The 16,432-nt window shown below is 36.9% G+C and overlaps 1 protein-coding gene across 9 annotated transcripts in view; it reads right to left on the bottom strand.

Moving 5' to 3' along the window:
- SEMA5A (semaphorin 5A) overlaps positions 1 to 16,432 on the bottom strand; it is a 312,223-nt gene that overhangs the window by 255,170 nt on the left and 40,621 nt on the right. The window contains exon 1 of one of the 9 annotated variants that reach the window (XM_085573623.1): positions 4,510 to 4,641. The exons of the other annotated variants lie outside the window; for them this stretch is intronic. The gene's annotated coding sequence lies outside the window, so the exon portion shown is untranslated. Of the gene's footprint in view, positions 1 to 4,509; positions 4,642 to 16,432 lie in introns of those variants that run through there. 9 annotated transcript variants of the gene reach the window in all.

Raw genomic sequence — 16,432 nt, 5'->3', positions numbered from 1 at the left:
CATGGCAACAGCATAATCACATAAACATACAAAAGACAAGAATGGAAAAGGACAAATGTGACCAAGTGACTTTCCCCCTTCCAGCCTTCGGGTATTATCTGACTCCACATCCTCAAAGTTACTCTATGGTATATCCACTTTTTCAATGCCCCCCAAGAAGCTGCATTGGAAGCTAACAGACTAAGAGAATGCTGAAGCACTATTACACTCTTTCCTCTGGAAGACAATTCCAAATTCAGATTAGAAGCTACATGGCATATAAAATTTAAATGGCCAGTAGCTGAGGAAATTCCAAATTATTTTTGCACAAATGGGCTCCACACATCAATACTACTATTCATAAGTAGGTGGCAAATGCCCCACAGGGTCAGGCAAAAGGTGTGTCTAGAGCAGTTAGAGATGGGTCTCAGGAATACCACAGGTTTGCCAGTTTCTGTAACTCCTGAAATAAAGATGCTGGATGTCAGTATTTCTAATACATCTTTACAAAGCTGTTGCCTGTGAATTAGACAGACTCCCTTTCTGGTCTCATCTGTCACCATTAGCCTCCACTACTTCATGCAGCAGCCAGAAGTTCCCTGCTGCCTGGATATCATTGAGTTTCAAGTTTCTCTCTGTTCTTGTATCACAGGAATTAACAAATGACAGTTCCCAAATGCCATATTGTGATTTCCTAAAACTCAACTGTCTTCCCCACACACAGTCTGTTCCTCTCCATCATGAAGAGTTCATGTCTTTACTCCTTCCTCTTACTCTATTTATCGATCTCCTAGTGTCTGCTCATCCATCCCAACTCTCAAATAAAGGTTTGATAAAAGGGAAAAGGCTCAGTAATTTGTTGCAATGTAACCCACTTGGAAAAGTTTCAAAAGGAAAAAAAAAAATTCAAACATCTGATATGAAAAAAGTGCATTTCTCAGCCATCTGACTTACACCTGATGTGATGGATGGATGGACAAAAGCTAACATTTGAAACAAAAAGGTCTCAGCAACACTAGCTTGGATACACACCGGTTAATACCATCCTCTAGTAGTAAATAACATGAAACATTTTTCTGGTTTTAAAATAACTTTTATTCAATTAGTTTTCAGAGATACACCCACATTTTCATACACATTCATAATGGCCATCTGACCCAGTTAACTAGATCATTACCTATCTTATTTCTGTACTTAGAAACAGTTAGTGATGATTTTTTGTCTTTCCCAGAAGGAAACTGATACAAAGAAACAGGATTCAAGCTTAATTTTCAAGATCTTTAGTGCCTTGCATAAATCAGAGCCTACTGCATCTTTTTTTTTCTGGGTATTTGCTCAGAACCATGCCATACTACATGGTAGCACTTCTTTGTGCACACCTCTGTTCATATATGGCAATATTACTTACCACTACAAAATCATATAATGCTCAAATTCCTCCTCCTTTTTCACAACAAAAGTAGCAAATAAATAAATGCATTATGCTTCTCGTTCTTTGAATTTGGCTCACAACAAACGGTTCTCAAAAAATATTTCCTCTTTTCTGTTTCCCCTATCCCAAAACCGACTTCATAATCTATTTTATGAAAAGAATTACTTAATATTTCATGAACAGAATTACTTAATATTTCATCAGGCACAAAAAAAACCGACTAAAATAAGCTGAAATTTGGATGCTCTTTTTCAGTCCTTTCTTACCATCAACACCATTTTACCAAGCGAACAAATACAGTGAGATACAAGTCAGCAAAAGAAATCATCATAGCAGTTTACCACTGATTTGAAAAATATTAATAGCCTCAGGCAAATCAGTCATTAACTCTTACTGATTTGGAGGGTGATATAGCATTAATAATTCAATAAAAAACACATTGAGTAATAAAAGCTTTGGGTTATTTATTTAACCAATTAGATCATTTCTGGCAGCATCCCTGCTTTTGAATAAATCATGCATGTTCTTCAATTAATCATGAGAATTGAATACTACAAATCTGCAGTCTCTATCTCCCAGTCAAAGAGATACATTGCTTAAGAAGCCCAAAAGATTGAGGGAGAAAATAAGAATCATTTACATTCTCTGTGGACAAAGAGAGTTGGCACAGGAAGATGTGCTAATTAGCAAAGCTTGGCTACTGATGCTTAACGCTCTGTTCCTCATGGACCACTTTCCCAATCCACTGAGAGACAGGTACAAATTGCACCTATAAAAAGTTATAATCCATTAGCATGCATATGAGGTGCATCTTGTTACCACTAATGTTCAGCAGTCCCCTCTAATCTATGAGAGTGGCAGAAAGATGCAAATGTTTAACTAGAATACTATGCTGAATTACCATGCATGTCATTTATTAACAGCTTTATTTTCAGAAACCTCACTGTGACAAACCATTACCACCTTGGCAGTCTAGAAAGTCAAAGGCCAGGGGGTTTCAGTGTTTTGAATGCTTCAGTTTAGATGTTTCTACAGGGAATCAATGCATTTTTCAAAGTCCATATAAACTCCTAATTCTCTACTATAAATTCTAAATTCCTTAAAATACTGTCCAATTCAAAATCCCTGTTTTGAGTCTCTTTTTCATCAAGTCAAACTCTCTGGAGTGCACCCTCAACCAGAGTTACAAGTGGAATGCTCTATTTTATATCTTCCAGACGTAATATCAGATATATCTTGAGATTGAGATTGGCTCTGCTTTTTCAGACAAAAAAAAACAAAATTAGCCATTATAAATCTAACAATCTGCTCTATCTGATAACTAAAGTGGCTTTAGTAAATGGATGAAAGAGAAATATAAAAGATGGCCATCACTTCCACAACTCATAATGAAGTTGTGTTTTTACAATCAAGTCTGACATTTAAACTGGTATTTCATACAAAAGTCCAGAAGGTGATGTTTATTTACTTTTAATATTAGTCATCCCAGAAGTAATGCTTCAGAAGTTGAACAACAATCTTTATAATTATTATTTTCAAAAGAAAATTTCACCTTCATTAAACCGATTAAGATGTGTCAAACTTGCTGTTGAGAGAAATCAATGAATGCTAACTCAATGTAAATCTTATATATAGACCTGAAAAACAAGAGTAAACTAAAAGAAAGAAAAGACACCCACAACAAAAGCCACCAAAGATATCTACATTGTTTTCCCCCAGTTTTTTTCAGAGTAAACTAAAATTAGACCACAAAAGCATTTTGTATTATTTTAATCCAGTAAAACTCATTCTGGTTCAGGAGATGGGGCATTAAGTTCATTTTAACTGTCAATATCACATTTCTCCGTAGCATTTTGGGGCCTTAACAGATTTAGGCCAGATTTTTTTGTTATTTTTAAGTAAACGTTAAGTATTTCAACCCAGTCACCTTCTAAATCGGTGCTTTCAAGAAGGTATGCTTATATCACATCCATATCTAACCACTTATCCACATAGCCCAGTTTTCTGAGGGGAACCATGTGAGCAACTAGCATGAACAGGGGACTGTCGCCCTGATTCTTAAGATTTTTCTAAAGCCTTCTGAGTTTACATTCTGTTAGAAAACTTTCCTGCACATTTTCTATAAACAACATATTGTTTTGTATTCCTCTGTGGGGGTGGAAGAAGTTGATGTACTAGTGGTTTGTCCAATGTCTTTGGAGAGGCAGCCCATTCACTCTCCAATCCACTGTCACCTTTGGAAAAGTATAAAAGTTGGAGTCAGAAAATAAACCTTCTTCTTTTTTACCTTGCCATTGCAGTGGCTTGTGTTGTGCTTTCTCGTGTCCTATAGCGACAGGGGACTTTTTGGTCTCTTCAACTGAAAACACCCAAACTTCTACACATTTACTTCTATATGCAGAGGGAAACAGCTTTAGGGAAAGAAATGCGTCCCCAAATTAATGAACACCTAATTTTTTTTTTAATTGTTCTTCTATTTAAAATTAATCTGCTTGCTTCATTAACTATTCAATCAGCCCTCAGTTAAAAATTTGGTATTACTTCAGACAGCTAACAGTTGTGAGTTTTGGTTGGCTTTTGGGGTTTTTAATTAATCCCTTGTGCAAGAGGCAGGAAATGCTTCAAATCTCAAATGTATAAAGGAAAGACTTGGTACTTTTAGAAACTGCATCTCAAAACAAGAGACCCATACATATTCTACACTCAAAATTTCTCTTCTCTAATAAGGGTTTTAGAAGATAAAGAGTGTGAGTTCTGAGCAAGGAGTATGAAAAAAATGAACAGATTCATATCAGTAAACCCAGAGCAGAAGCACAACACACCTGCAATTCCACAACCCTGACAGAGGCTTGAAATTTAGCAAACATTAAACAGGTCACAGAAATAATATTCCTAATGTTACTTATTGTTCAGGCATCTAGAAAGTATGTTACATGGTTCCAATACAAAACCCAGGACCACAACAGAAGACAGAAGTTGAACTAAGAGCACAAAAAGCACAATACAAAAAGCAAAGAGCTGAATAAATAGTGCCATGGTGACAATATACTTGTATAGTCTTTCAAGCCACCAAAGTACACAGGTGTTTTAGGAGATACCTTTGGCTTTTTAAATTGTTTTCTCCAACTCTCATGATGAAGTCAATGTGGTGCTGATTCCAGAATTGATCTTCAGCATCTGTTTTGCTAAATGATGATTCATTCTGTCCTGTTTCTCAGTGATGCCCAAACTAAGTCTGCATACCTCCTGTGAACAAATATTGAAGCTTTCAAGCCAGCAACACCATGTGTCAACCAGCAGTTTTCCCCCCGTCCACATCCAAAATACCTCCCTTCCCATTCCTGTTTTTCTCCTGTTTTCTCCTCACCACCCAGTACATCCTATTCTGCAGGAATCCTGTTCCATGTCATAAGTGGAACAGACACACAGGGTTTTCTTCCTTCTCTCCTTTAGCCATTAATAGAAGGGAAACATGAAATATATAATAATAATGATTACTTGTAGTAGCACTGATTAATCTGGATGTGATTTGGAGATGTTTCTTTTTCTTATTATCAGAAAAAAAAAATTACTTCAAGCAAGCAGTAACTGTCCATGCATGAAACAAACCTTTAACAACAAAATTAGTTTTAGCTGAATAAACATGGTATCTTGCACCCCAAAATTCTGACAGAATTGGTCCATGAAGTCACTGGTGTGACAGCAAGGCATTTTAAAAACCAATCTATCAAGACAAACACAAATACTTAAGCAGAAATAAATGGTGAGTGGGAAACAAAAAAGCATCATCTATATCAAGTCAAGCAGGAGAGAAAAAAGCGAAGCAGTCCAAAATCAGCAGCAGTCAGACACCCAGGGAGCTACTTTCTTTCAAGATGGACGACGGTTAAGAACCAGAAGTGGAATAGTAACCTAGAAAGGACACAAATACCAATAAACCAAAACCATTCAAATGTGCATGTGTAGGACATTTAAAGAAAAACACATTCCTTGCCTTAAAGAAAAGAAGGCAGGAAACTCTTTAGTATGGAGTAGAATTTGCAGGTATTTTCTATAAAACCTTGCAGTAATCACATAGCTTTATCTATTAGATGCAAAATCTATTCTGAATAATATGAACTTTTCCTTCAGATTTCTACAATTGCATACTGTGAAGCCTCACAACAGGAATTCTGCTTGCTCTAGCAAGTTTTTGCAGCTCTGCGCCAAACTCTTCTCAGCAGTTTACAGCACTTGCACAGTAGCTACAGCATGTCCCACCCTGCACTCATTGCTTAGCATTCCATAAAATCACAATACCTTCCAGCTTGGAAATGGAGGATGACATAGTTCAGTGTGCTGCTCAAAGCAGGGACAACAGTGAATTTAGACCAGGCTGCTCAGAGCTTCATCCAGCATGGTCCTGACAGCCTCCACACGTGGAGAGCTCACACTGCCTCTCAGTAACTTAAGGTTCCAGTCCTTAAATATCTTCACAATGATTTTTTTTCCTCCACTGAGGACTGGGAGCTCCATGCTTCAATTTAGGACTTACCTCTCACTTTTTCTGCATATATGTCTGCATGTACTAGGCCTCCTCACACCACCTCCTCTGCAGTGTGAACAAGCACAACTGAGCCAGTCTCTTCCCTCCCTTCCATGCTCTAGTCCTCTGACTGCCTCATTGCCTGTCCATGGATTCACTCAAGCTTATCAGCATTCTTGTACCAGTAGAGCCAAAACCTGACACAGGATTTCACCATATGCTCTAAGTGTCAAATTATGAGGAATAATCACTTCACCTACTGGCTCTACTCCCATTGATGCAACCAAGCAGCCAGCTGGGTTTAGACTTCTGTCAACCCACTCCCATCAATTAACTCTAAGCCATCTTAGTTGCATTATGATTTCTGTCCTCACAATGATATTGATCTATATATTTATCCAGATACTCCCAGCTGCAAAACTGATACCCTGAACTGCAACTATAAACTATTTAATGAAAACTGTTTCACATATGAAAAAACAGGCTGGCTAAGAGAACAAAGAACACATTTATTTTAGAAAGAGCTATTTGAATACAAAAGCTAACCAAAACACAAAGATATAGTATAACAGATAAAGCAAAAACTTTACACAAGTCAACAGACACCCTGAAACTGATTTTCTGCTTTTACAGTACTAGGATCTTGTTGACCACAAATTAGAGAAATGAAGCCAAATCACCATATTATCACTTTCTGTGACTGCACCACCTTGCAGTTCCAGTCGGAGTCAGATTTCTCAGCTGCAGAAGTACTTTTAAATTAAATGTAAGTAATCATTCACAAGAGTCCATAAATTTTAAATTTTTTCACAAAACTTCTGGTGAGCTGTATGTGCATAAATCATTAAGCAGTTCCAATTTATAACTCTCCTCTCATGTTTGACAAGCTCTGGAGAGCTTCGTTATCCCACTTCAAAATGCAGCAATTTCAGTATTCCAAAGAATGTCACAGCATAGGGATATCTGAACAAGTCATTAACAATTTAACAAACATGCAAACATATTCTGAAGACTAATACATACAAAAAATGTGATGGACTAAACTGTATTACTTTCAAGACATCCAAGTAATTTCTTAATTCAATTAATTGAATACTTTTATATAATCAGCTTAAATCAATACATATATTTTTTCTTTATTTTAGCATCCTGCAGTTCACTGGAACACAACAAGCATTAATTAATCATATAAACAGAATAAAAATTAGCTATTTGAACTTAGGGATAATTCACTATGCTTACATTTTGAGTTACAATGTTTTTGATAGGAAGTGCACTAGCTTCCAGTCTCTAGGCTAAATATTTAAACTTGCAAAGTTTGAATTTCATACCCCTGGAAAATTAACTTGACAAACACAGACGGCTTTCACAGTAAATTTTCACAATGACCAATAAACTTCAAACAAATCAACAAATCACAATCTTGGTCTCAAAAGTGTTGACATAAAAAACCACCATCAGACTGCAAATACTAGTTTTTTTTAAAAAGTAAGCACTATTTTTCTGTTATTTTTCTTGAACTAGTCTAACCATTTAAACATACAGCATTCTCTGAGCCCATGAAAACCAAATAATTTTCAGGGGTCTGTATTGCCAGAACTACTACTCCACAATTTCAACACCTATATATCATTTTATACGAAGTAAGAACAGTAACTCTTACTCCAGGCAATTTGTATGTCCCTGACATCATGATCTAGTGAGGAAAGATAAGAAGAGCCTGGCCAGTGGGAAAAGAAAGAAAAGCACTGCAGCTTTGTGCTCTCCTTCCAAAACTGAGCCCATTCCAAAGCAGATCTCAGCTGAGCTTCTGTTCATGTTACTGGCAATCTGGAAACATGGATGTAGAAAGTAGAAAAGCATCAATATGGGTGCTAAGAATATTTCACACCGCAGCCATGAGGAAATATTTGCAGGTCCCTTTGATTAAAATGCAATAAGAACTTCGTATTTCCTTCTAAAATAATTATGTGCTTGGAACAGAGTAACACATCATAGTGAACTCTGGGATATGCTTTCAGGCCAAACACATGCAAACAAAATATAGTATCTACCCAAGCACAGCCTGATAGTGTCAAGCATTCTTTGAAGTCCTTACCCGACATTATCTCCGCAAGAAAAACAGGATCATGTCTTTTAACTGCATTTATGAAATCTTCTGTCTTCCAGAAGGTGTACATAAAAATTCAAAATCAGGATTTAGTGGGGAAACATTCTACTTTTGCATGCATCACCTTAAGAAGCTGCTCAGTACCACCATGCAAGATAAACACTGTACAAAAACCTAGCAAAGCAATTAGAACAAGACTCAAAACTTATCCACTTAGGTCCTTCAGACATATAATGTTCTAACTAGAGAAGGGACACCTTACATGCAGAGATGAAGGGTCCAGTGCCTCTGGGAAGCCAGCAACCTTCTGCCCTGGGCAAGCCTTGCCAAAAGAAGCCCTTGAAACTGGCAGGAACCCTCTGATCTGAGCTACCACCAACCAGGGCAGGGCAGGCACAATCACTGACAAAGCCATGAAATCAGGGAGACCAAGTACTCCATCTAATTCTGCTCCTGTTCTTCCCTGTTTCTAAGATGAACAAAAAAGCCACTAGGGACAGCATCTATGGGTATTTGTGCAGACCACTGCTGCTTGGCAAGTACAGCCTGAGAGGACATAGCTTGCAGAAACAACTGCTCCTCCCTGCTGCTTTTGCACCTTCAGGGTGTTCCACAAGTGGCCTTTAAAGCAGCTTGGAGTGACCCTCAACAGCGCAGCAACCACCAGGGCAAGGCGAGACTGGTGCCCCAGGGCTGGGAGCAGAAGGCATTGGAGGACAGGGATGAAGCCCTGCCCTGTCAGTGACAGGGCCCTGACACCTGGCCTATACCTGGGTGCAGGTGTCAGGATGTTGTAGCAGCACGAGCTGAAAGGGCAGCCCCTGTGTGGAGCATCTGTCTGGAACTCCCACACCGACACGGCTGCACGGCCCCAGCACAGGGCACGGCTGAGCCCCTCAGCCCCAGGGAAAGCCTGGGCAAGGCAGGGCAAAACTCTGCCCGGCAGCCAGGGCTGAGCGAGGAACAGCGAGGGAGAAACACGGAGGAGGAACATAGAGACCACAGGAACAGCTGGATGGGCAGCTGGCAGCCACTCACAGTCAACCCACCACACATCCGTGGTAAACACCTCTAGATCAGCTGAAAGCAATGCTGAAGACACTACACCACACTCAAATGGTTTTGCTTACCCTTGTGGGTCATCATCCATACGTACTCAAAGGCAGACACACAGGTGCAGCATCAAATTATCAAACAAGATGATGATTTCGGGTTTCTGTGTTAAGCCATTAGAGTTTTGGAAATTGGTCTGGCAAACATTGGTGGCTTTTAAAGGATGTATCCCAATTTCACAAATTTAGAGATTAATTAAAATTCCTTGCTCCTATTAGAAATAGTGTGGCTATAAAAGTACAAAAATTAATCAGAGACTCAAGGTCACATATAACATTTGCAACTATATCAAATTCATTAGATCTCAAACAAATAAGCACTTCATTTGCAGTCCACCTTCCACATTTTCCCAAGTATCTCTTATTGAAAAGTATTTTGTAGATTTGTGGGGTTTTTTTTTTAATAACAACCCTATTTTTTTCCTTCTTCACCTCCCTATTTCTTTTTAAGAGCTCAGAGCCTACCACTACCAAAGTCCATCATCTAGTATCATAAATACCATTAATTTCAAATTAAATAAGGCTTTGATTTCGAGAGATTACTCTCATCCGTATTACAGGTACTTGTGCCCTCTGACAAATCTACTACCCCAAAAGAATTCCCAGCTAAACTAGTAAGCTACTCCTAAAATGCTCCTAAAGTCCTCCTCAAGTGTCCCAGTATGATAGTACTTGGCTGCCAAAAATATTTTAGGAATTGTTAACATTCTGTCGAGTCTCTTCAGTGCAGGAACATCTGATGCCCAGTGCAGGGAGGGAGGAGATTGAAAATGCTGAGACCCACCAAAGACTTCTGACACAAGAGGGTAAGAAAAATTTCTCCTACGAGAAAGCAGTTGGGTTTAGTCCTGTGTGTATCCCAGGCCAGGCATTTCCACTTCTTTTTAAACTAATTAGCCTAAACCCTAAACATCTGAGCAAACAATAATTTTTCCTTTCCACTACCAAGTATTTCCATTAATAAAAGAGACTTCATGGAGAAATGTATTGAGTAACTGCCAATGCAGTTTGAGGAATGTTGCACTATCATTTACAAACACAACCCTCTCAGAAAATAACTCCATCATCTGCAACAACTGGTTATTGGCAGAGTCATATCAGAATTATAAGCCACCAGTAGATATTTATTAACTTTACTAGTCCAATAGATAAGATTTTAAAGGCATTAATTTAAATTTTATTTAGTATTATTTTTGTTTAATGCATTTTGTATTGGGAACAAAAAAATATTTCATTGCATATTATTTAAAAGCTTATTAAAAACCTGTCAGCACTTCAGTTTAAGTTACTTACTGATTAAAAATTCTTCAACTCTTTCTTTAAAGTCCATTGGAATAGTGCTAACAATTAAGTACTTTAAAAAAGACGTCTAAAAAGTTCCTATGTTACTAACATTTTATTAAAATTTAATCTGCAAGGAAGCTGAGAGGGACAGAAAAACAAGTTCATTTTGTTACAGAGAAAACTGATTCCCTTCACCCCACCTCCCTCCCAAGCTTAGGTCCAAATGACCATATTAAGATTTAAATTAAATTGAGTAAAATAAAAGAGTTCAACCCAGCCATGCAATTATAATTTAAGAATATTCACACTACATCTGAATGTTATAATATGTACTCATGGAACAATTTATACTAATTATTTTTGTATCAGCTTCAGGATTTTGCAATATATAAAAAGGGTTCCATTAACAAAAAAGATGCAATAGAGGAATGGGAATGCAGTTATTAAACATATTGAACATATATTTCCTTCATATTTGGCAATTTGTTCCTGAATGCTTTTTGTGACAACTGTGTATAAACAAACAAAAAAACTTATTTATCTACACATATCAAAATACCCAGGGACTTTATAAAACCTCTGTTCCCACTACTCTCTAAGCCATAATTTCTCATAATTTTTATTCAGTGTCATTGGTAATTTTAAGTACAAAGACAACAACTCAAATGCTACCAGGTGTTTCATCACGGCCCACTCTAATAAGCCACTCTAATTTGTTTTAACAGAGTTTTTACAGAGAAACCAAGTAGGATTTCCTGTAAGAGAGAAACTGACTTTTGAATATACTATTCTATTATTCATGCAAATTTTACAAACCATAAAAAAGCCTTTCAATTACATGATGCAAACTCAGAGCTTCACTGATAAAAACCTCTTTGTTTCAAAGTACTTTAGAAGCAACAGTCTTCTGTATGTCAGAATGCAAAATTTTAAATGCCTTTTAAGAAAAATCTTGCTCTTATGCAACATTTTCCCCCAGAAATCTTAGGCATCACAGCAAGTCATACAAAAGTAAAATGGCACTGATGAGCAATCACTGACTGAACGCACAGAGTTTTGAAACTAAAGTACAGAAATATTTTTTTCTCCTGTACAGATTTACACCACTCTGTTTTGCACCTCAAACTTTCTTTGATCTTGCAAAAGGTTTTTTTCTAACATTTTACAGATAAAAAAGTTAATATCTATACCCCTACAAAACACGACCAAAAGGCCTATAAACTGCACTTTATAGACAACCTCTTTAGAGATTTTGTCTAATCTCTATTATCAGCATCTCTCAATCTTTAACAGACAAAGTCTGGATTTCAATTCCATACTTCAAGGCAATATGAGATGGCAATGTTAAACTTTGAAAAGTAAAAATTCTAAGAACACAGGAATTACCTCAAGGAATATAATTGTTTTGTCTTCCACTTGGAAATATCAATACAGAAAGTATGATTAATTCCAGGAAAGATGATAACAAAACTCAGTAAGAATGATAAATGAATACTGTATTTTTTACACCAGCTTAATGTCTTTTGTTGGAGAACAATGTCATGTTTCATAACAATAATTATAAATATCAAGTCAGTTTAGCCATTCAAGGTTATACATTTGTGACAGTCATCTAGTTGTGTTTTGATAGAAATCCCAAGTTCAATATTGTGTCTAAAGGTTCAAAAATATTGTTAGCATATGCTAATTTTACTTTTAAAGTAAAAAAAAAAAAAAAAAAAATCAGAGTTTCTGAAACAGTATTTCCAATTAAATGTTCATAACAGCAACAGCTGGGCTGATAATTAAGTGCAATTTAAAAAAAAAAAAAAAGCATTTCTATTGCTGTTAGTTATATTTAGGACAAATAAATAAATCCCTGAATTTCAAGCTATGAAGTTACAATGCCTGCAGTGCAGCTGTCTGCACAGGATCCTTCACTGGCCCAAGCCAGGCATTCTGGCACTGGAGTATTAATACCCAGCTTGGCAGACTAACATAAGCAGAGGCTGTCAAATAGGATAAGTGGGAGGTTGGGGTATAAGGGATATGGAATATGGCATCTATTTTTAAGAGATGGTTAGTTTAATTATCTATGAAGTTATTGGTCCTGAGTTAGGAAGCAGCTAAGCAAGTGTTTTAAAGAATGCTGTGAACAGCCAGGTCATGATTAAAGGAATACTCATGCCCTTAAAGGAAACTGGAAAGCAAAAATACTTTGGCAGTTGGGAAGTGCACTTTATGTAGAATAGAAACAAAAACTTAAAATATTCATGTATATGTGTATCAAGTCAGTAGCTTTTTTTCATACTTTTTCATACTTTCATACAATTCCACATGACCTTAAATACAAAATTTTAGAAATGTTCTCCTAGTTTTCTCAACAAATTTTCTCAAAATGAGTAAAGTTGCAAGATGTTCTATGTTGTACAGATATCTATTGGCCAAACAGCAAGATCCTGGTCAAACCATTTTCCCATGAACCACAGAGTGGGTACAGAGGTGTTTTGTGCACCAGGAAGATAATAAATGTTTATGTTCTGTGAAACAGAATAGTAGTTTAGTCCCAAAAATGTCATCAGCTAGAAATCCAAATGTTTAACCTCATTCTATAAAGAGAAACTCCTTAATTTTTTTATTTTGTTTTTTAAGGTGAGCTCCTGTAACCAGTGACTCAGTTCTTCTAATCAAATTTGTACATTCAGTATCTATGACTTCAGGTAAAGTTACTCCAAGCTCCTGTCAACATCACTTTCCCAGTCTCTTTACGTGAGCATACACAATTAACAAGCAGTAAAGAAATCATTTCAGTTTGAATTATAAACCAAATGCTGCTATTCTTCACTCCCTAAATACCCATAAACTGAGCTGTGACTCAAAATTCACAAGGCAAATCTAAGATACAGAGTAAACATAGTTCCTTATCTGCAACATTCTATGGCCAAAGTCTCACTTATGTAGCAAAAGACTGCACACTTATCCTCTTCAAACAGAGGGCAGGGCTTGTTTACACAAGGAAATGCCCACACAGTTCTGTGGCTATGGTTATTACAGAACTTCTTGTAAGTAGATCAGAAGAAAATGCTCCTTTCTCCTCACTTGCTGCTTCAAGCTATTTGGCAGTGGAAAGCCTTGGTCAATTTGCTTTGGGCAGCATGTCACCAAACTTTCTTTTCAGAGTTTATCTATGCTGCAGACATACCAATTGAGTTTTATGTTGGCTAGCATAGGTATCAATAGCAGGACAGGTATGAATCTGATCACATCCCAGCAAATCTACACTAGGGGTGAAGCTCAAGTCACCAATGTTTCTAACCCATCAGTCCCTGAAAGAGATATGGGAAAACCAGCCTGGGAATATGTGTGTGCACGTCAGCCATACTTCCCCAGTACTCACAACTTGGTACCTGGAGAAAGCGGATTTGGCAACTCAGCAAGACCCACTATTAATGAACTGTTACTCAAACTATTACTGAGGGCCTTCTTTACAGCTATTTTCATTTTATTAATGTGTGCTTAAACACTAGTTCTCAAATATTATGATTAGTGGGTCCTTTCAAACTCAGAATATTGTATGATTCTATAAAAATTAAACACATTAGGCAGAATAATTATTAAACACAGGAACTATGCCACAGGTCCTGAGACAGTAGTAATTCAACTGAAGCCAAATTTGAATACTTTGCTCCTCTCTCAACATTTATCTTAATTATTTTTCATTTTGGAAAACCTGTGTTTGTATTCCTTCATGCACAAACCTTCAAGACATACTTTGAAAGTACAGGCAGACTTTTAAGTTAATGATTAATAGTGAGTAATAAATATGTGTGCAGAAGAAAACTCCAAGCCTTTATACTAGGAGGGTCATTTTGGTTATTTCCAAATTACTGATACTTTATTGTTTTATTAAAAAGCTTTATAAAAATCTTGATCCCAGCTTTTTCTACTTTTTACCCTATAAATTCCGGAAGAATGCACAAGTTGCTACTTTGAATTCAGAATGAAATAATTCACACTTGGGGATATTTTGCACATTTGGTGGGTTGAAATACTTGCTCTATGAAGTACAAAGAGGAGTAAACCCTCACAACAATCCTTCTGGTTCAAGTACACACTTCTACATATGCCAGATCCAACATGTTAATCAGCCATTATCTAATCAAGTGTTCATTCATTGCATCAACAAAATTTTACCTTAATATGCTATTATATTGTCACATGCATATTCCCAAGCTCTACTAATTTTTTTTTTACATTTCACGATTACAAATAGCTTTTTCCTTGAAGGCCACAAAATCAGATTACTTTTGTGCTAAATGGCTATTTTTGAAACATGGCATTACAAAAGAGTCAATAGAAATGATTTTTACATAAACAGATTTGGGACGGTTGAAAAATTTTATTTTACCCTAATTTCCCTCAAAAATCACTTGACTCATTTCAACATGCTTTTGTTTTATAAAAGAAAGTGCCAAAGACTTATATTTGAAAACTTCTGATTGAAAATGTCTAAATAAACTACTATTTTGACTTTCCACTTGCAGAAGAATTGCTTAAATTTTTAGGTTTGTATCATAAAAACACACACAAAAAAAAAGTTATGCAAGTACAAAGAAAAACATTATAACAAAAGACAACCAGTTTTGGTTCTTGGGAGAGTAAAATGACTGGGTGGATTACCCAGCATTCTGTAACAAAGACCTGTCCCAGATCAGGTGTTAACAGTTAATTTAGGTGTCTTATTTTGTGAATATAAAAATGCAACAAGTGCTACTCACATTAGCACTGAAGTCCATGATGCAATTCAGAGTCCAGTTTCACCTCAGACAAGTTTCAAAAAACCCACAAATTGTTAAGAAATTCACAAACCCACAGTAACATGAACCAAATGCTTCCAGCAGAAAATTGTTTTCCTTGAAGTCAGCTAGACAAGCAATTCCTGGATGTCCTAAGACAAAATATGCTTTTCTCCTGTCTTGATGTGTATTGCAAGGGCTGTTCTGAACAGCTACCCAAGTGCCTTGCTCAGCAACGAGCTCTGTGTTTATCATACACGAGACTGCACTGAACACAGCAGTCCATAAAACAACACACACAAATGTTTCATGCAGCACAAAACAGATTTTAATAACAAACTGATGGGCATCAAGGAAAAATGGCCTAGGAAGTGCCTGCAGACAGGTCCCTTCTTTGAACCTCTTTGCCATCTACCCTGGAGTTGCTGACCAGATGGATACAGGTTGCAGATGTGGCAAGTCCTGCCCCCGGCAGGCTGAAGAGGGGTCAGGATCTGGGTAGAATTGTAGCTCCTCTCATTACTCTTCCAGACACCATTTCACCCAGCCAGGCATCAAGGCCACAAGCATCAAGGGTACACAACTTGTTCACTGTCCACACCCAGGAAAGTCTGCAGAAGTTTTTATGAGAAAAACAGCTGGACTGTCAAGGACAGTTTGCTCCTACAATAAACTCTGTTTTAAAGCCTCATCTAACTACTACCTGTCCATCTTTATTTTCATTGTTCATTTCCAAAAAAAGTGGGTCAGTTTAGGAACAACTTTACTTAGGACCTGAAGAACACTACAAAAGTTAATCTTGGCAAGGCTCACCTACTGAAATTTATCAATGCAGAAGGGTAAGGTTGAGGAGCACTTCCCTTAAATGAAGTAAAATTTGTCCATTTGCCAAAATGGAAAGTGGTAAACAGGTATTTCTGTATTTTATTTTACCAGAAGCTAGCACTCTTAGTTTTGGAATGCTGTTATAAGCTATATATAAATGCTACTGTTTTTCACATTAATGGATTTCTCTTGCCACACTCCTGCCAAAAACAATTTCCAGAAATACTTTTTTCACCACCAAAAGTACAACACAGAATAAAAATTCCTTAGTATTTTTCACCTATAGGCACTTTTATATTTTTTAGGTTTTAAGCTCTCTTGGATGTCGGTGGTCACAAAAACTCCAGATGTCAGAACGAAGTCTGTTAAATTTCAGACCAGAGAATGCAA

The sequence above is a fragment of the Lonchura striata genome, chromosome 2, assembly GCF_050655825.1.
Source record: "Lonchura striata isolate lonStrDom1 chromosome 2, ASM5065582v1, whole genome shotgun sequence".
In the NCBI taxonomy this organism is placed as follows: domain Eukaryota; kingdom Metazoa; phylum Chordata; class Aves; order Passeriformes; family Estrildidae; genus Lonchura; species Lonchura striata.
Note: the sequence above shows the minus strand (reverse complement) of the source record. Positions and strands in the feature narration are given on the sequence as shown.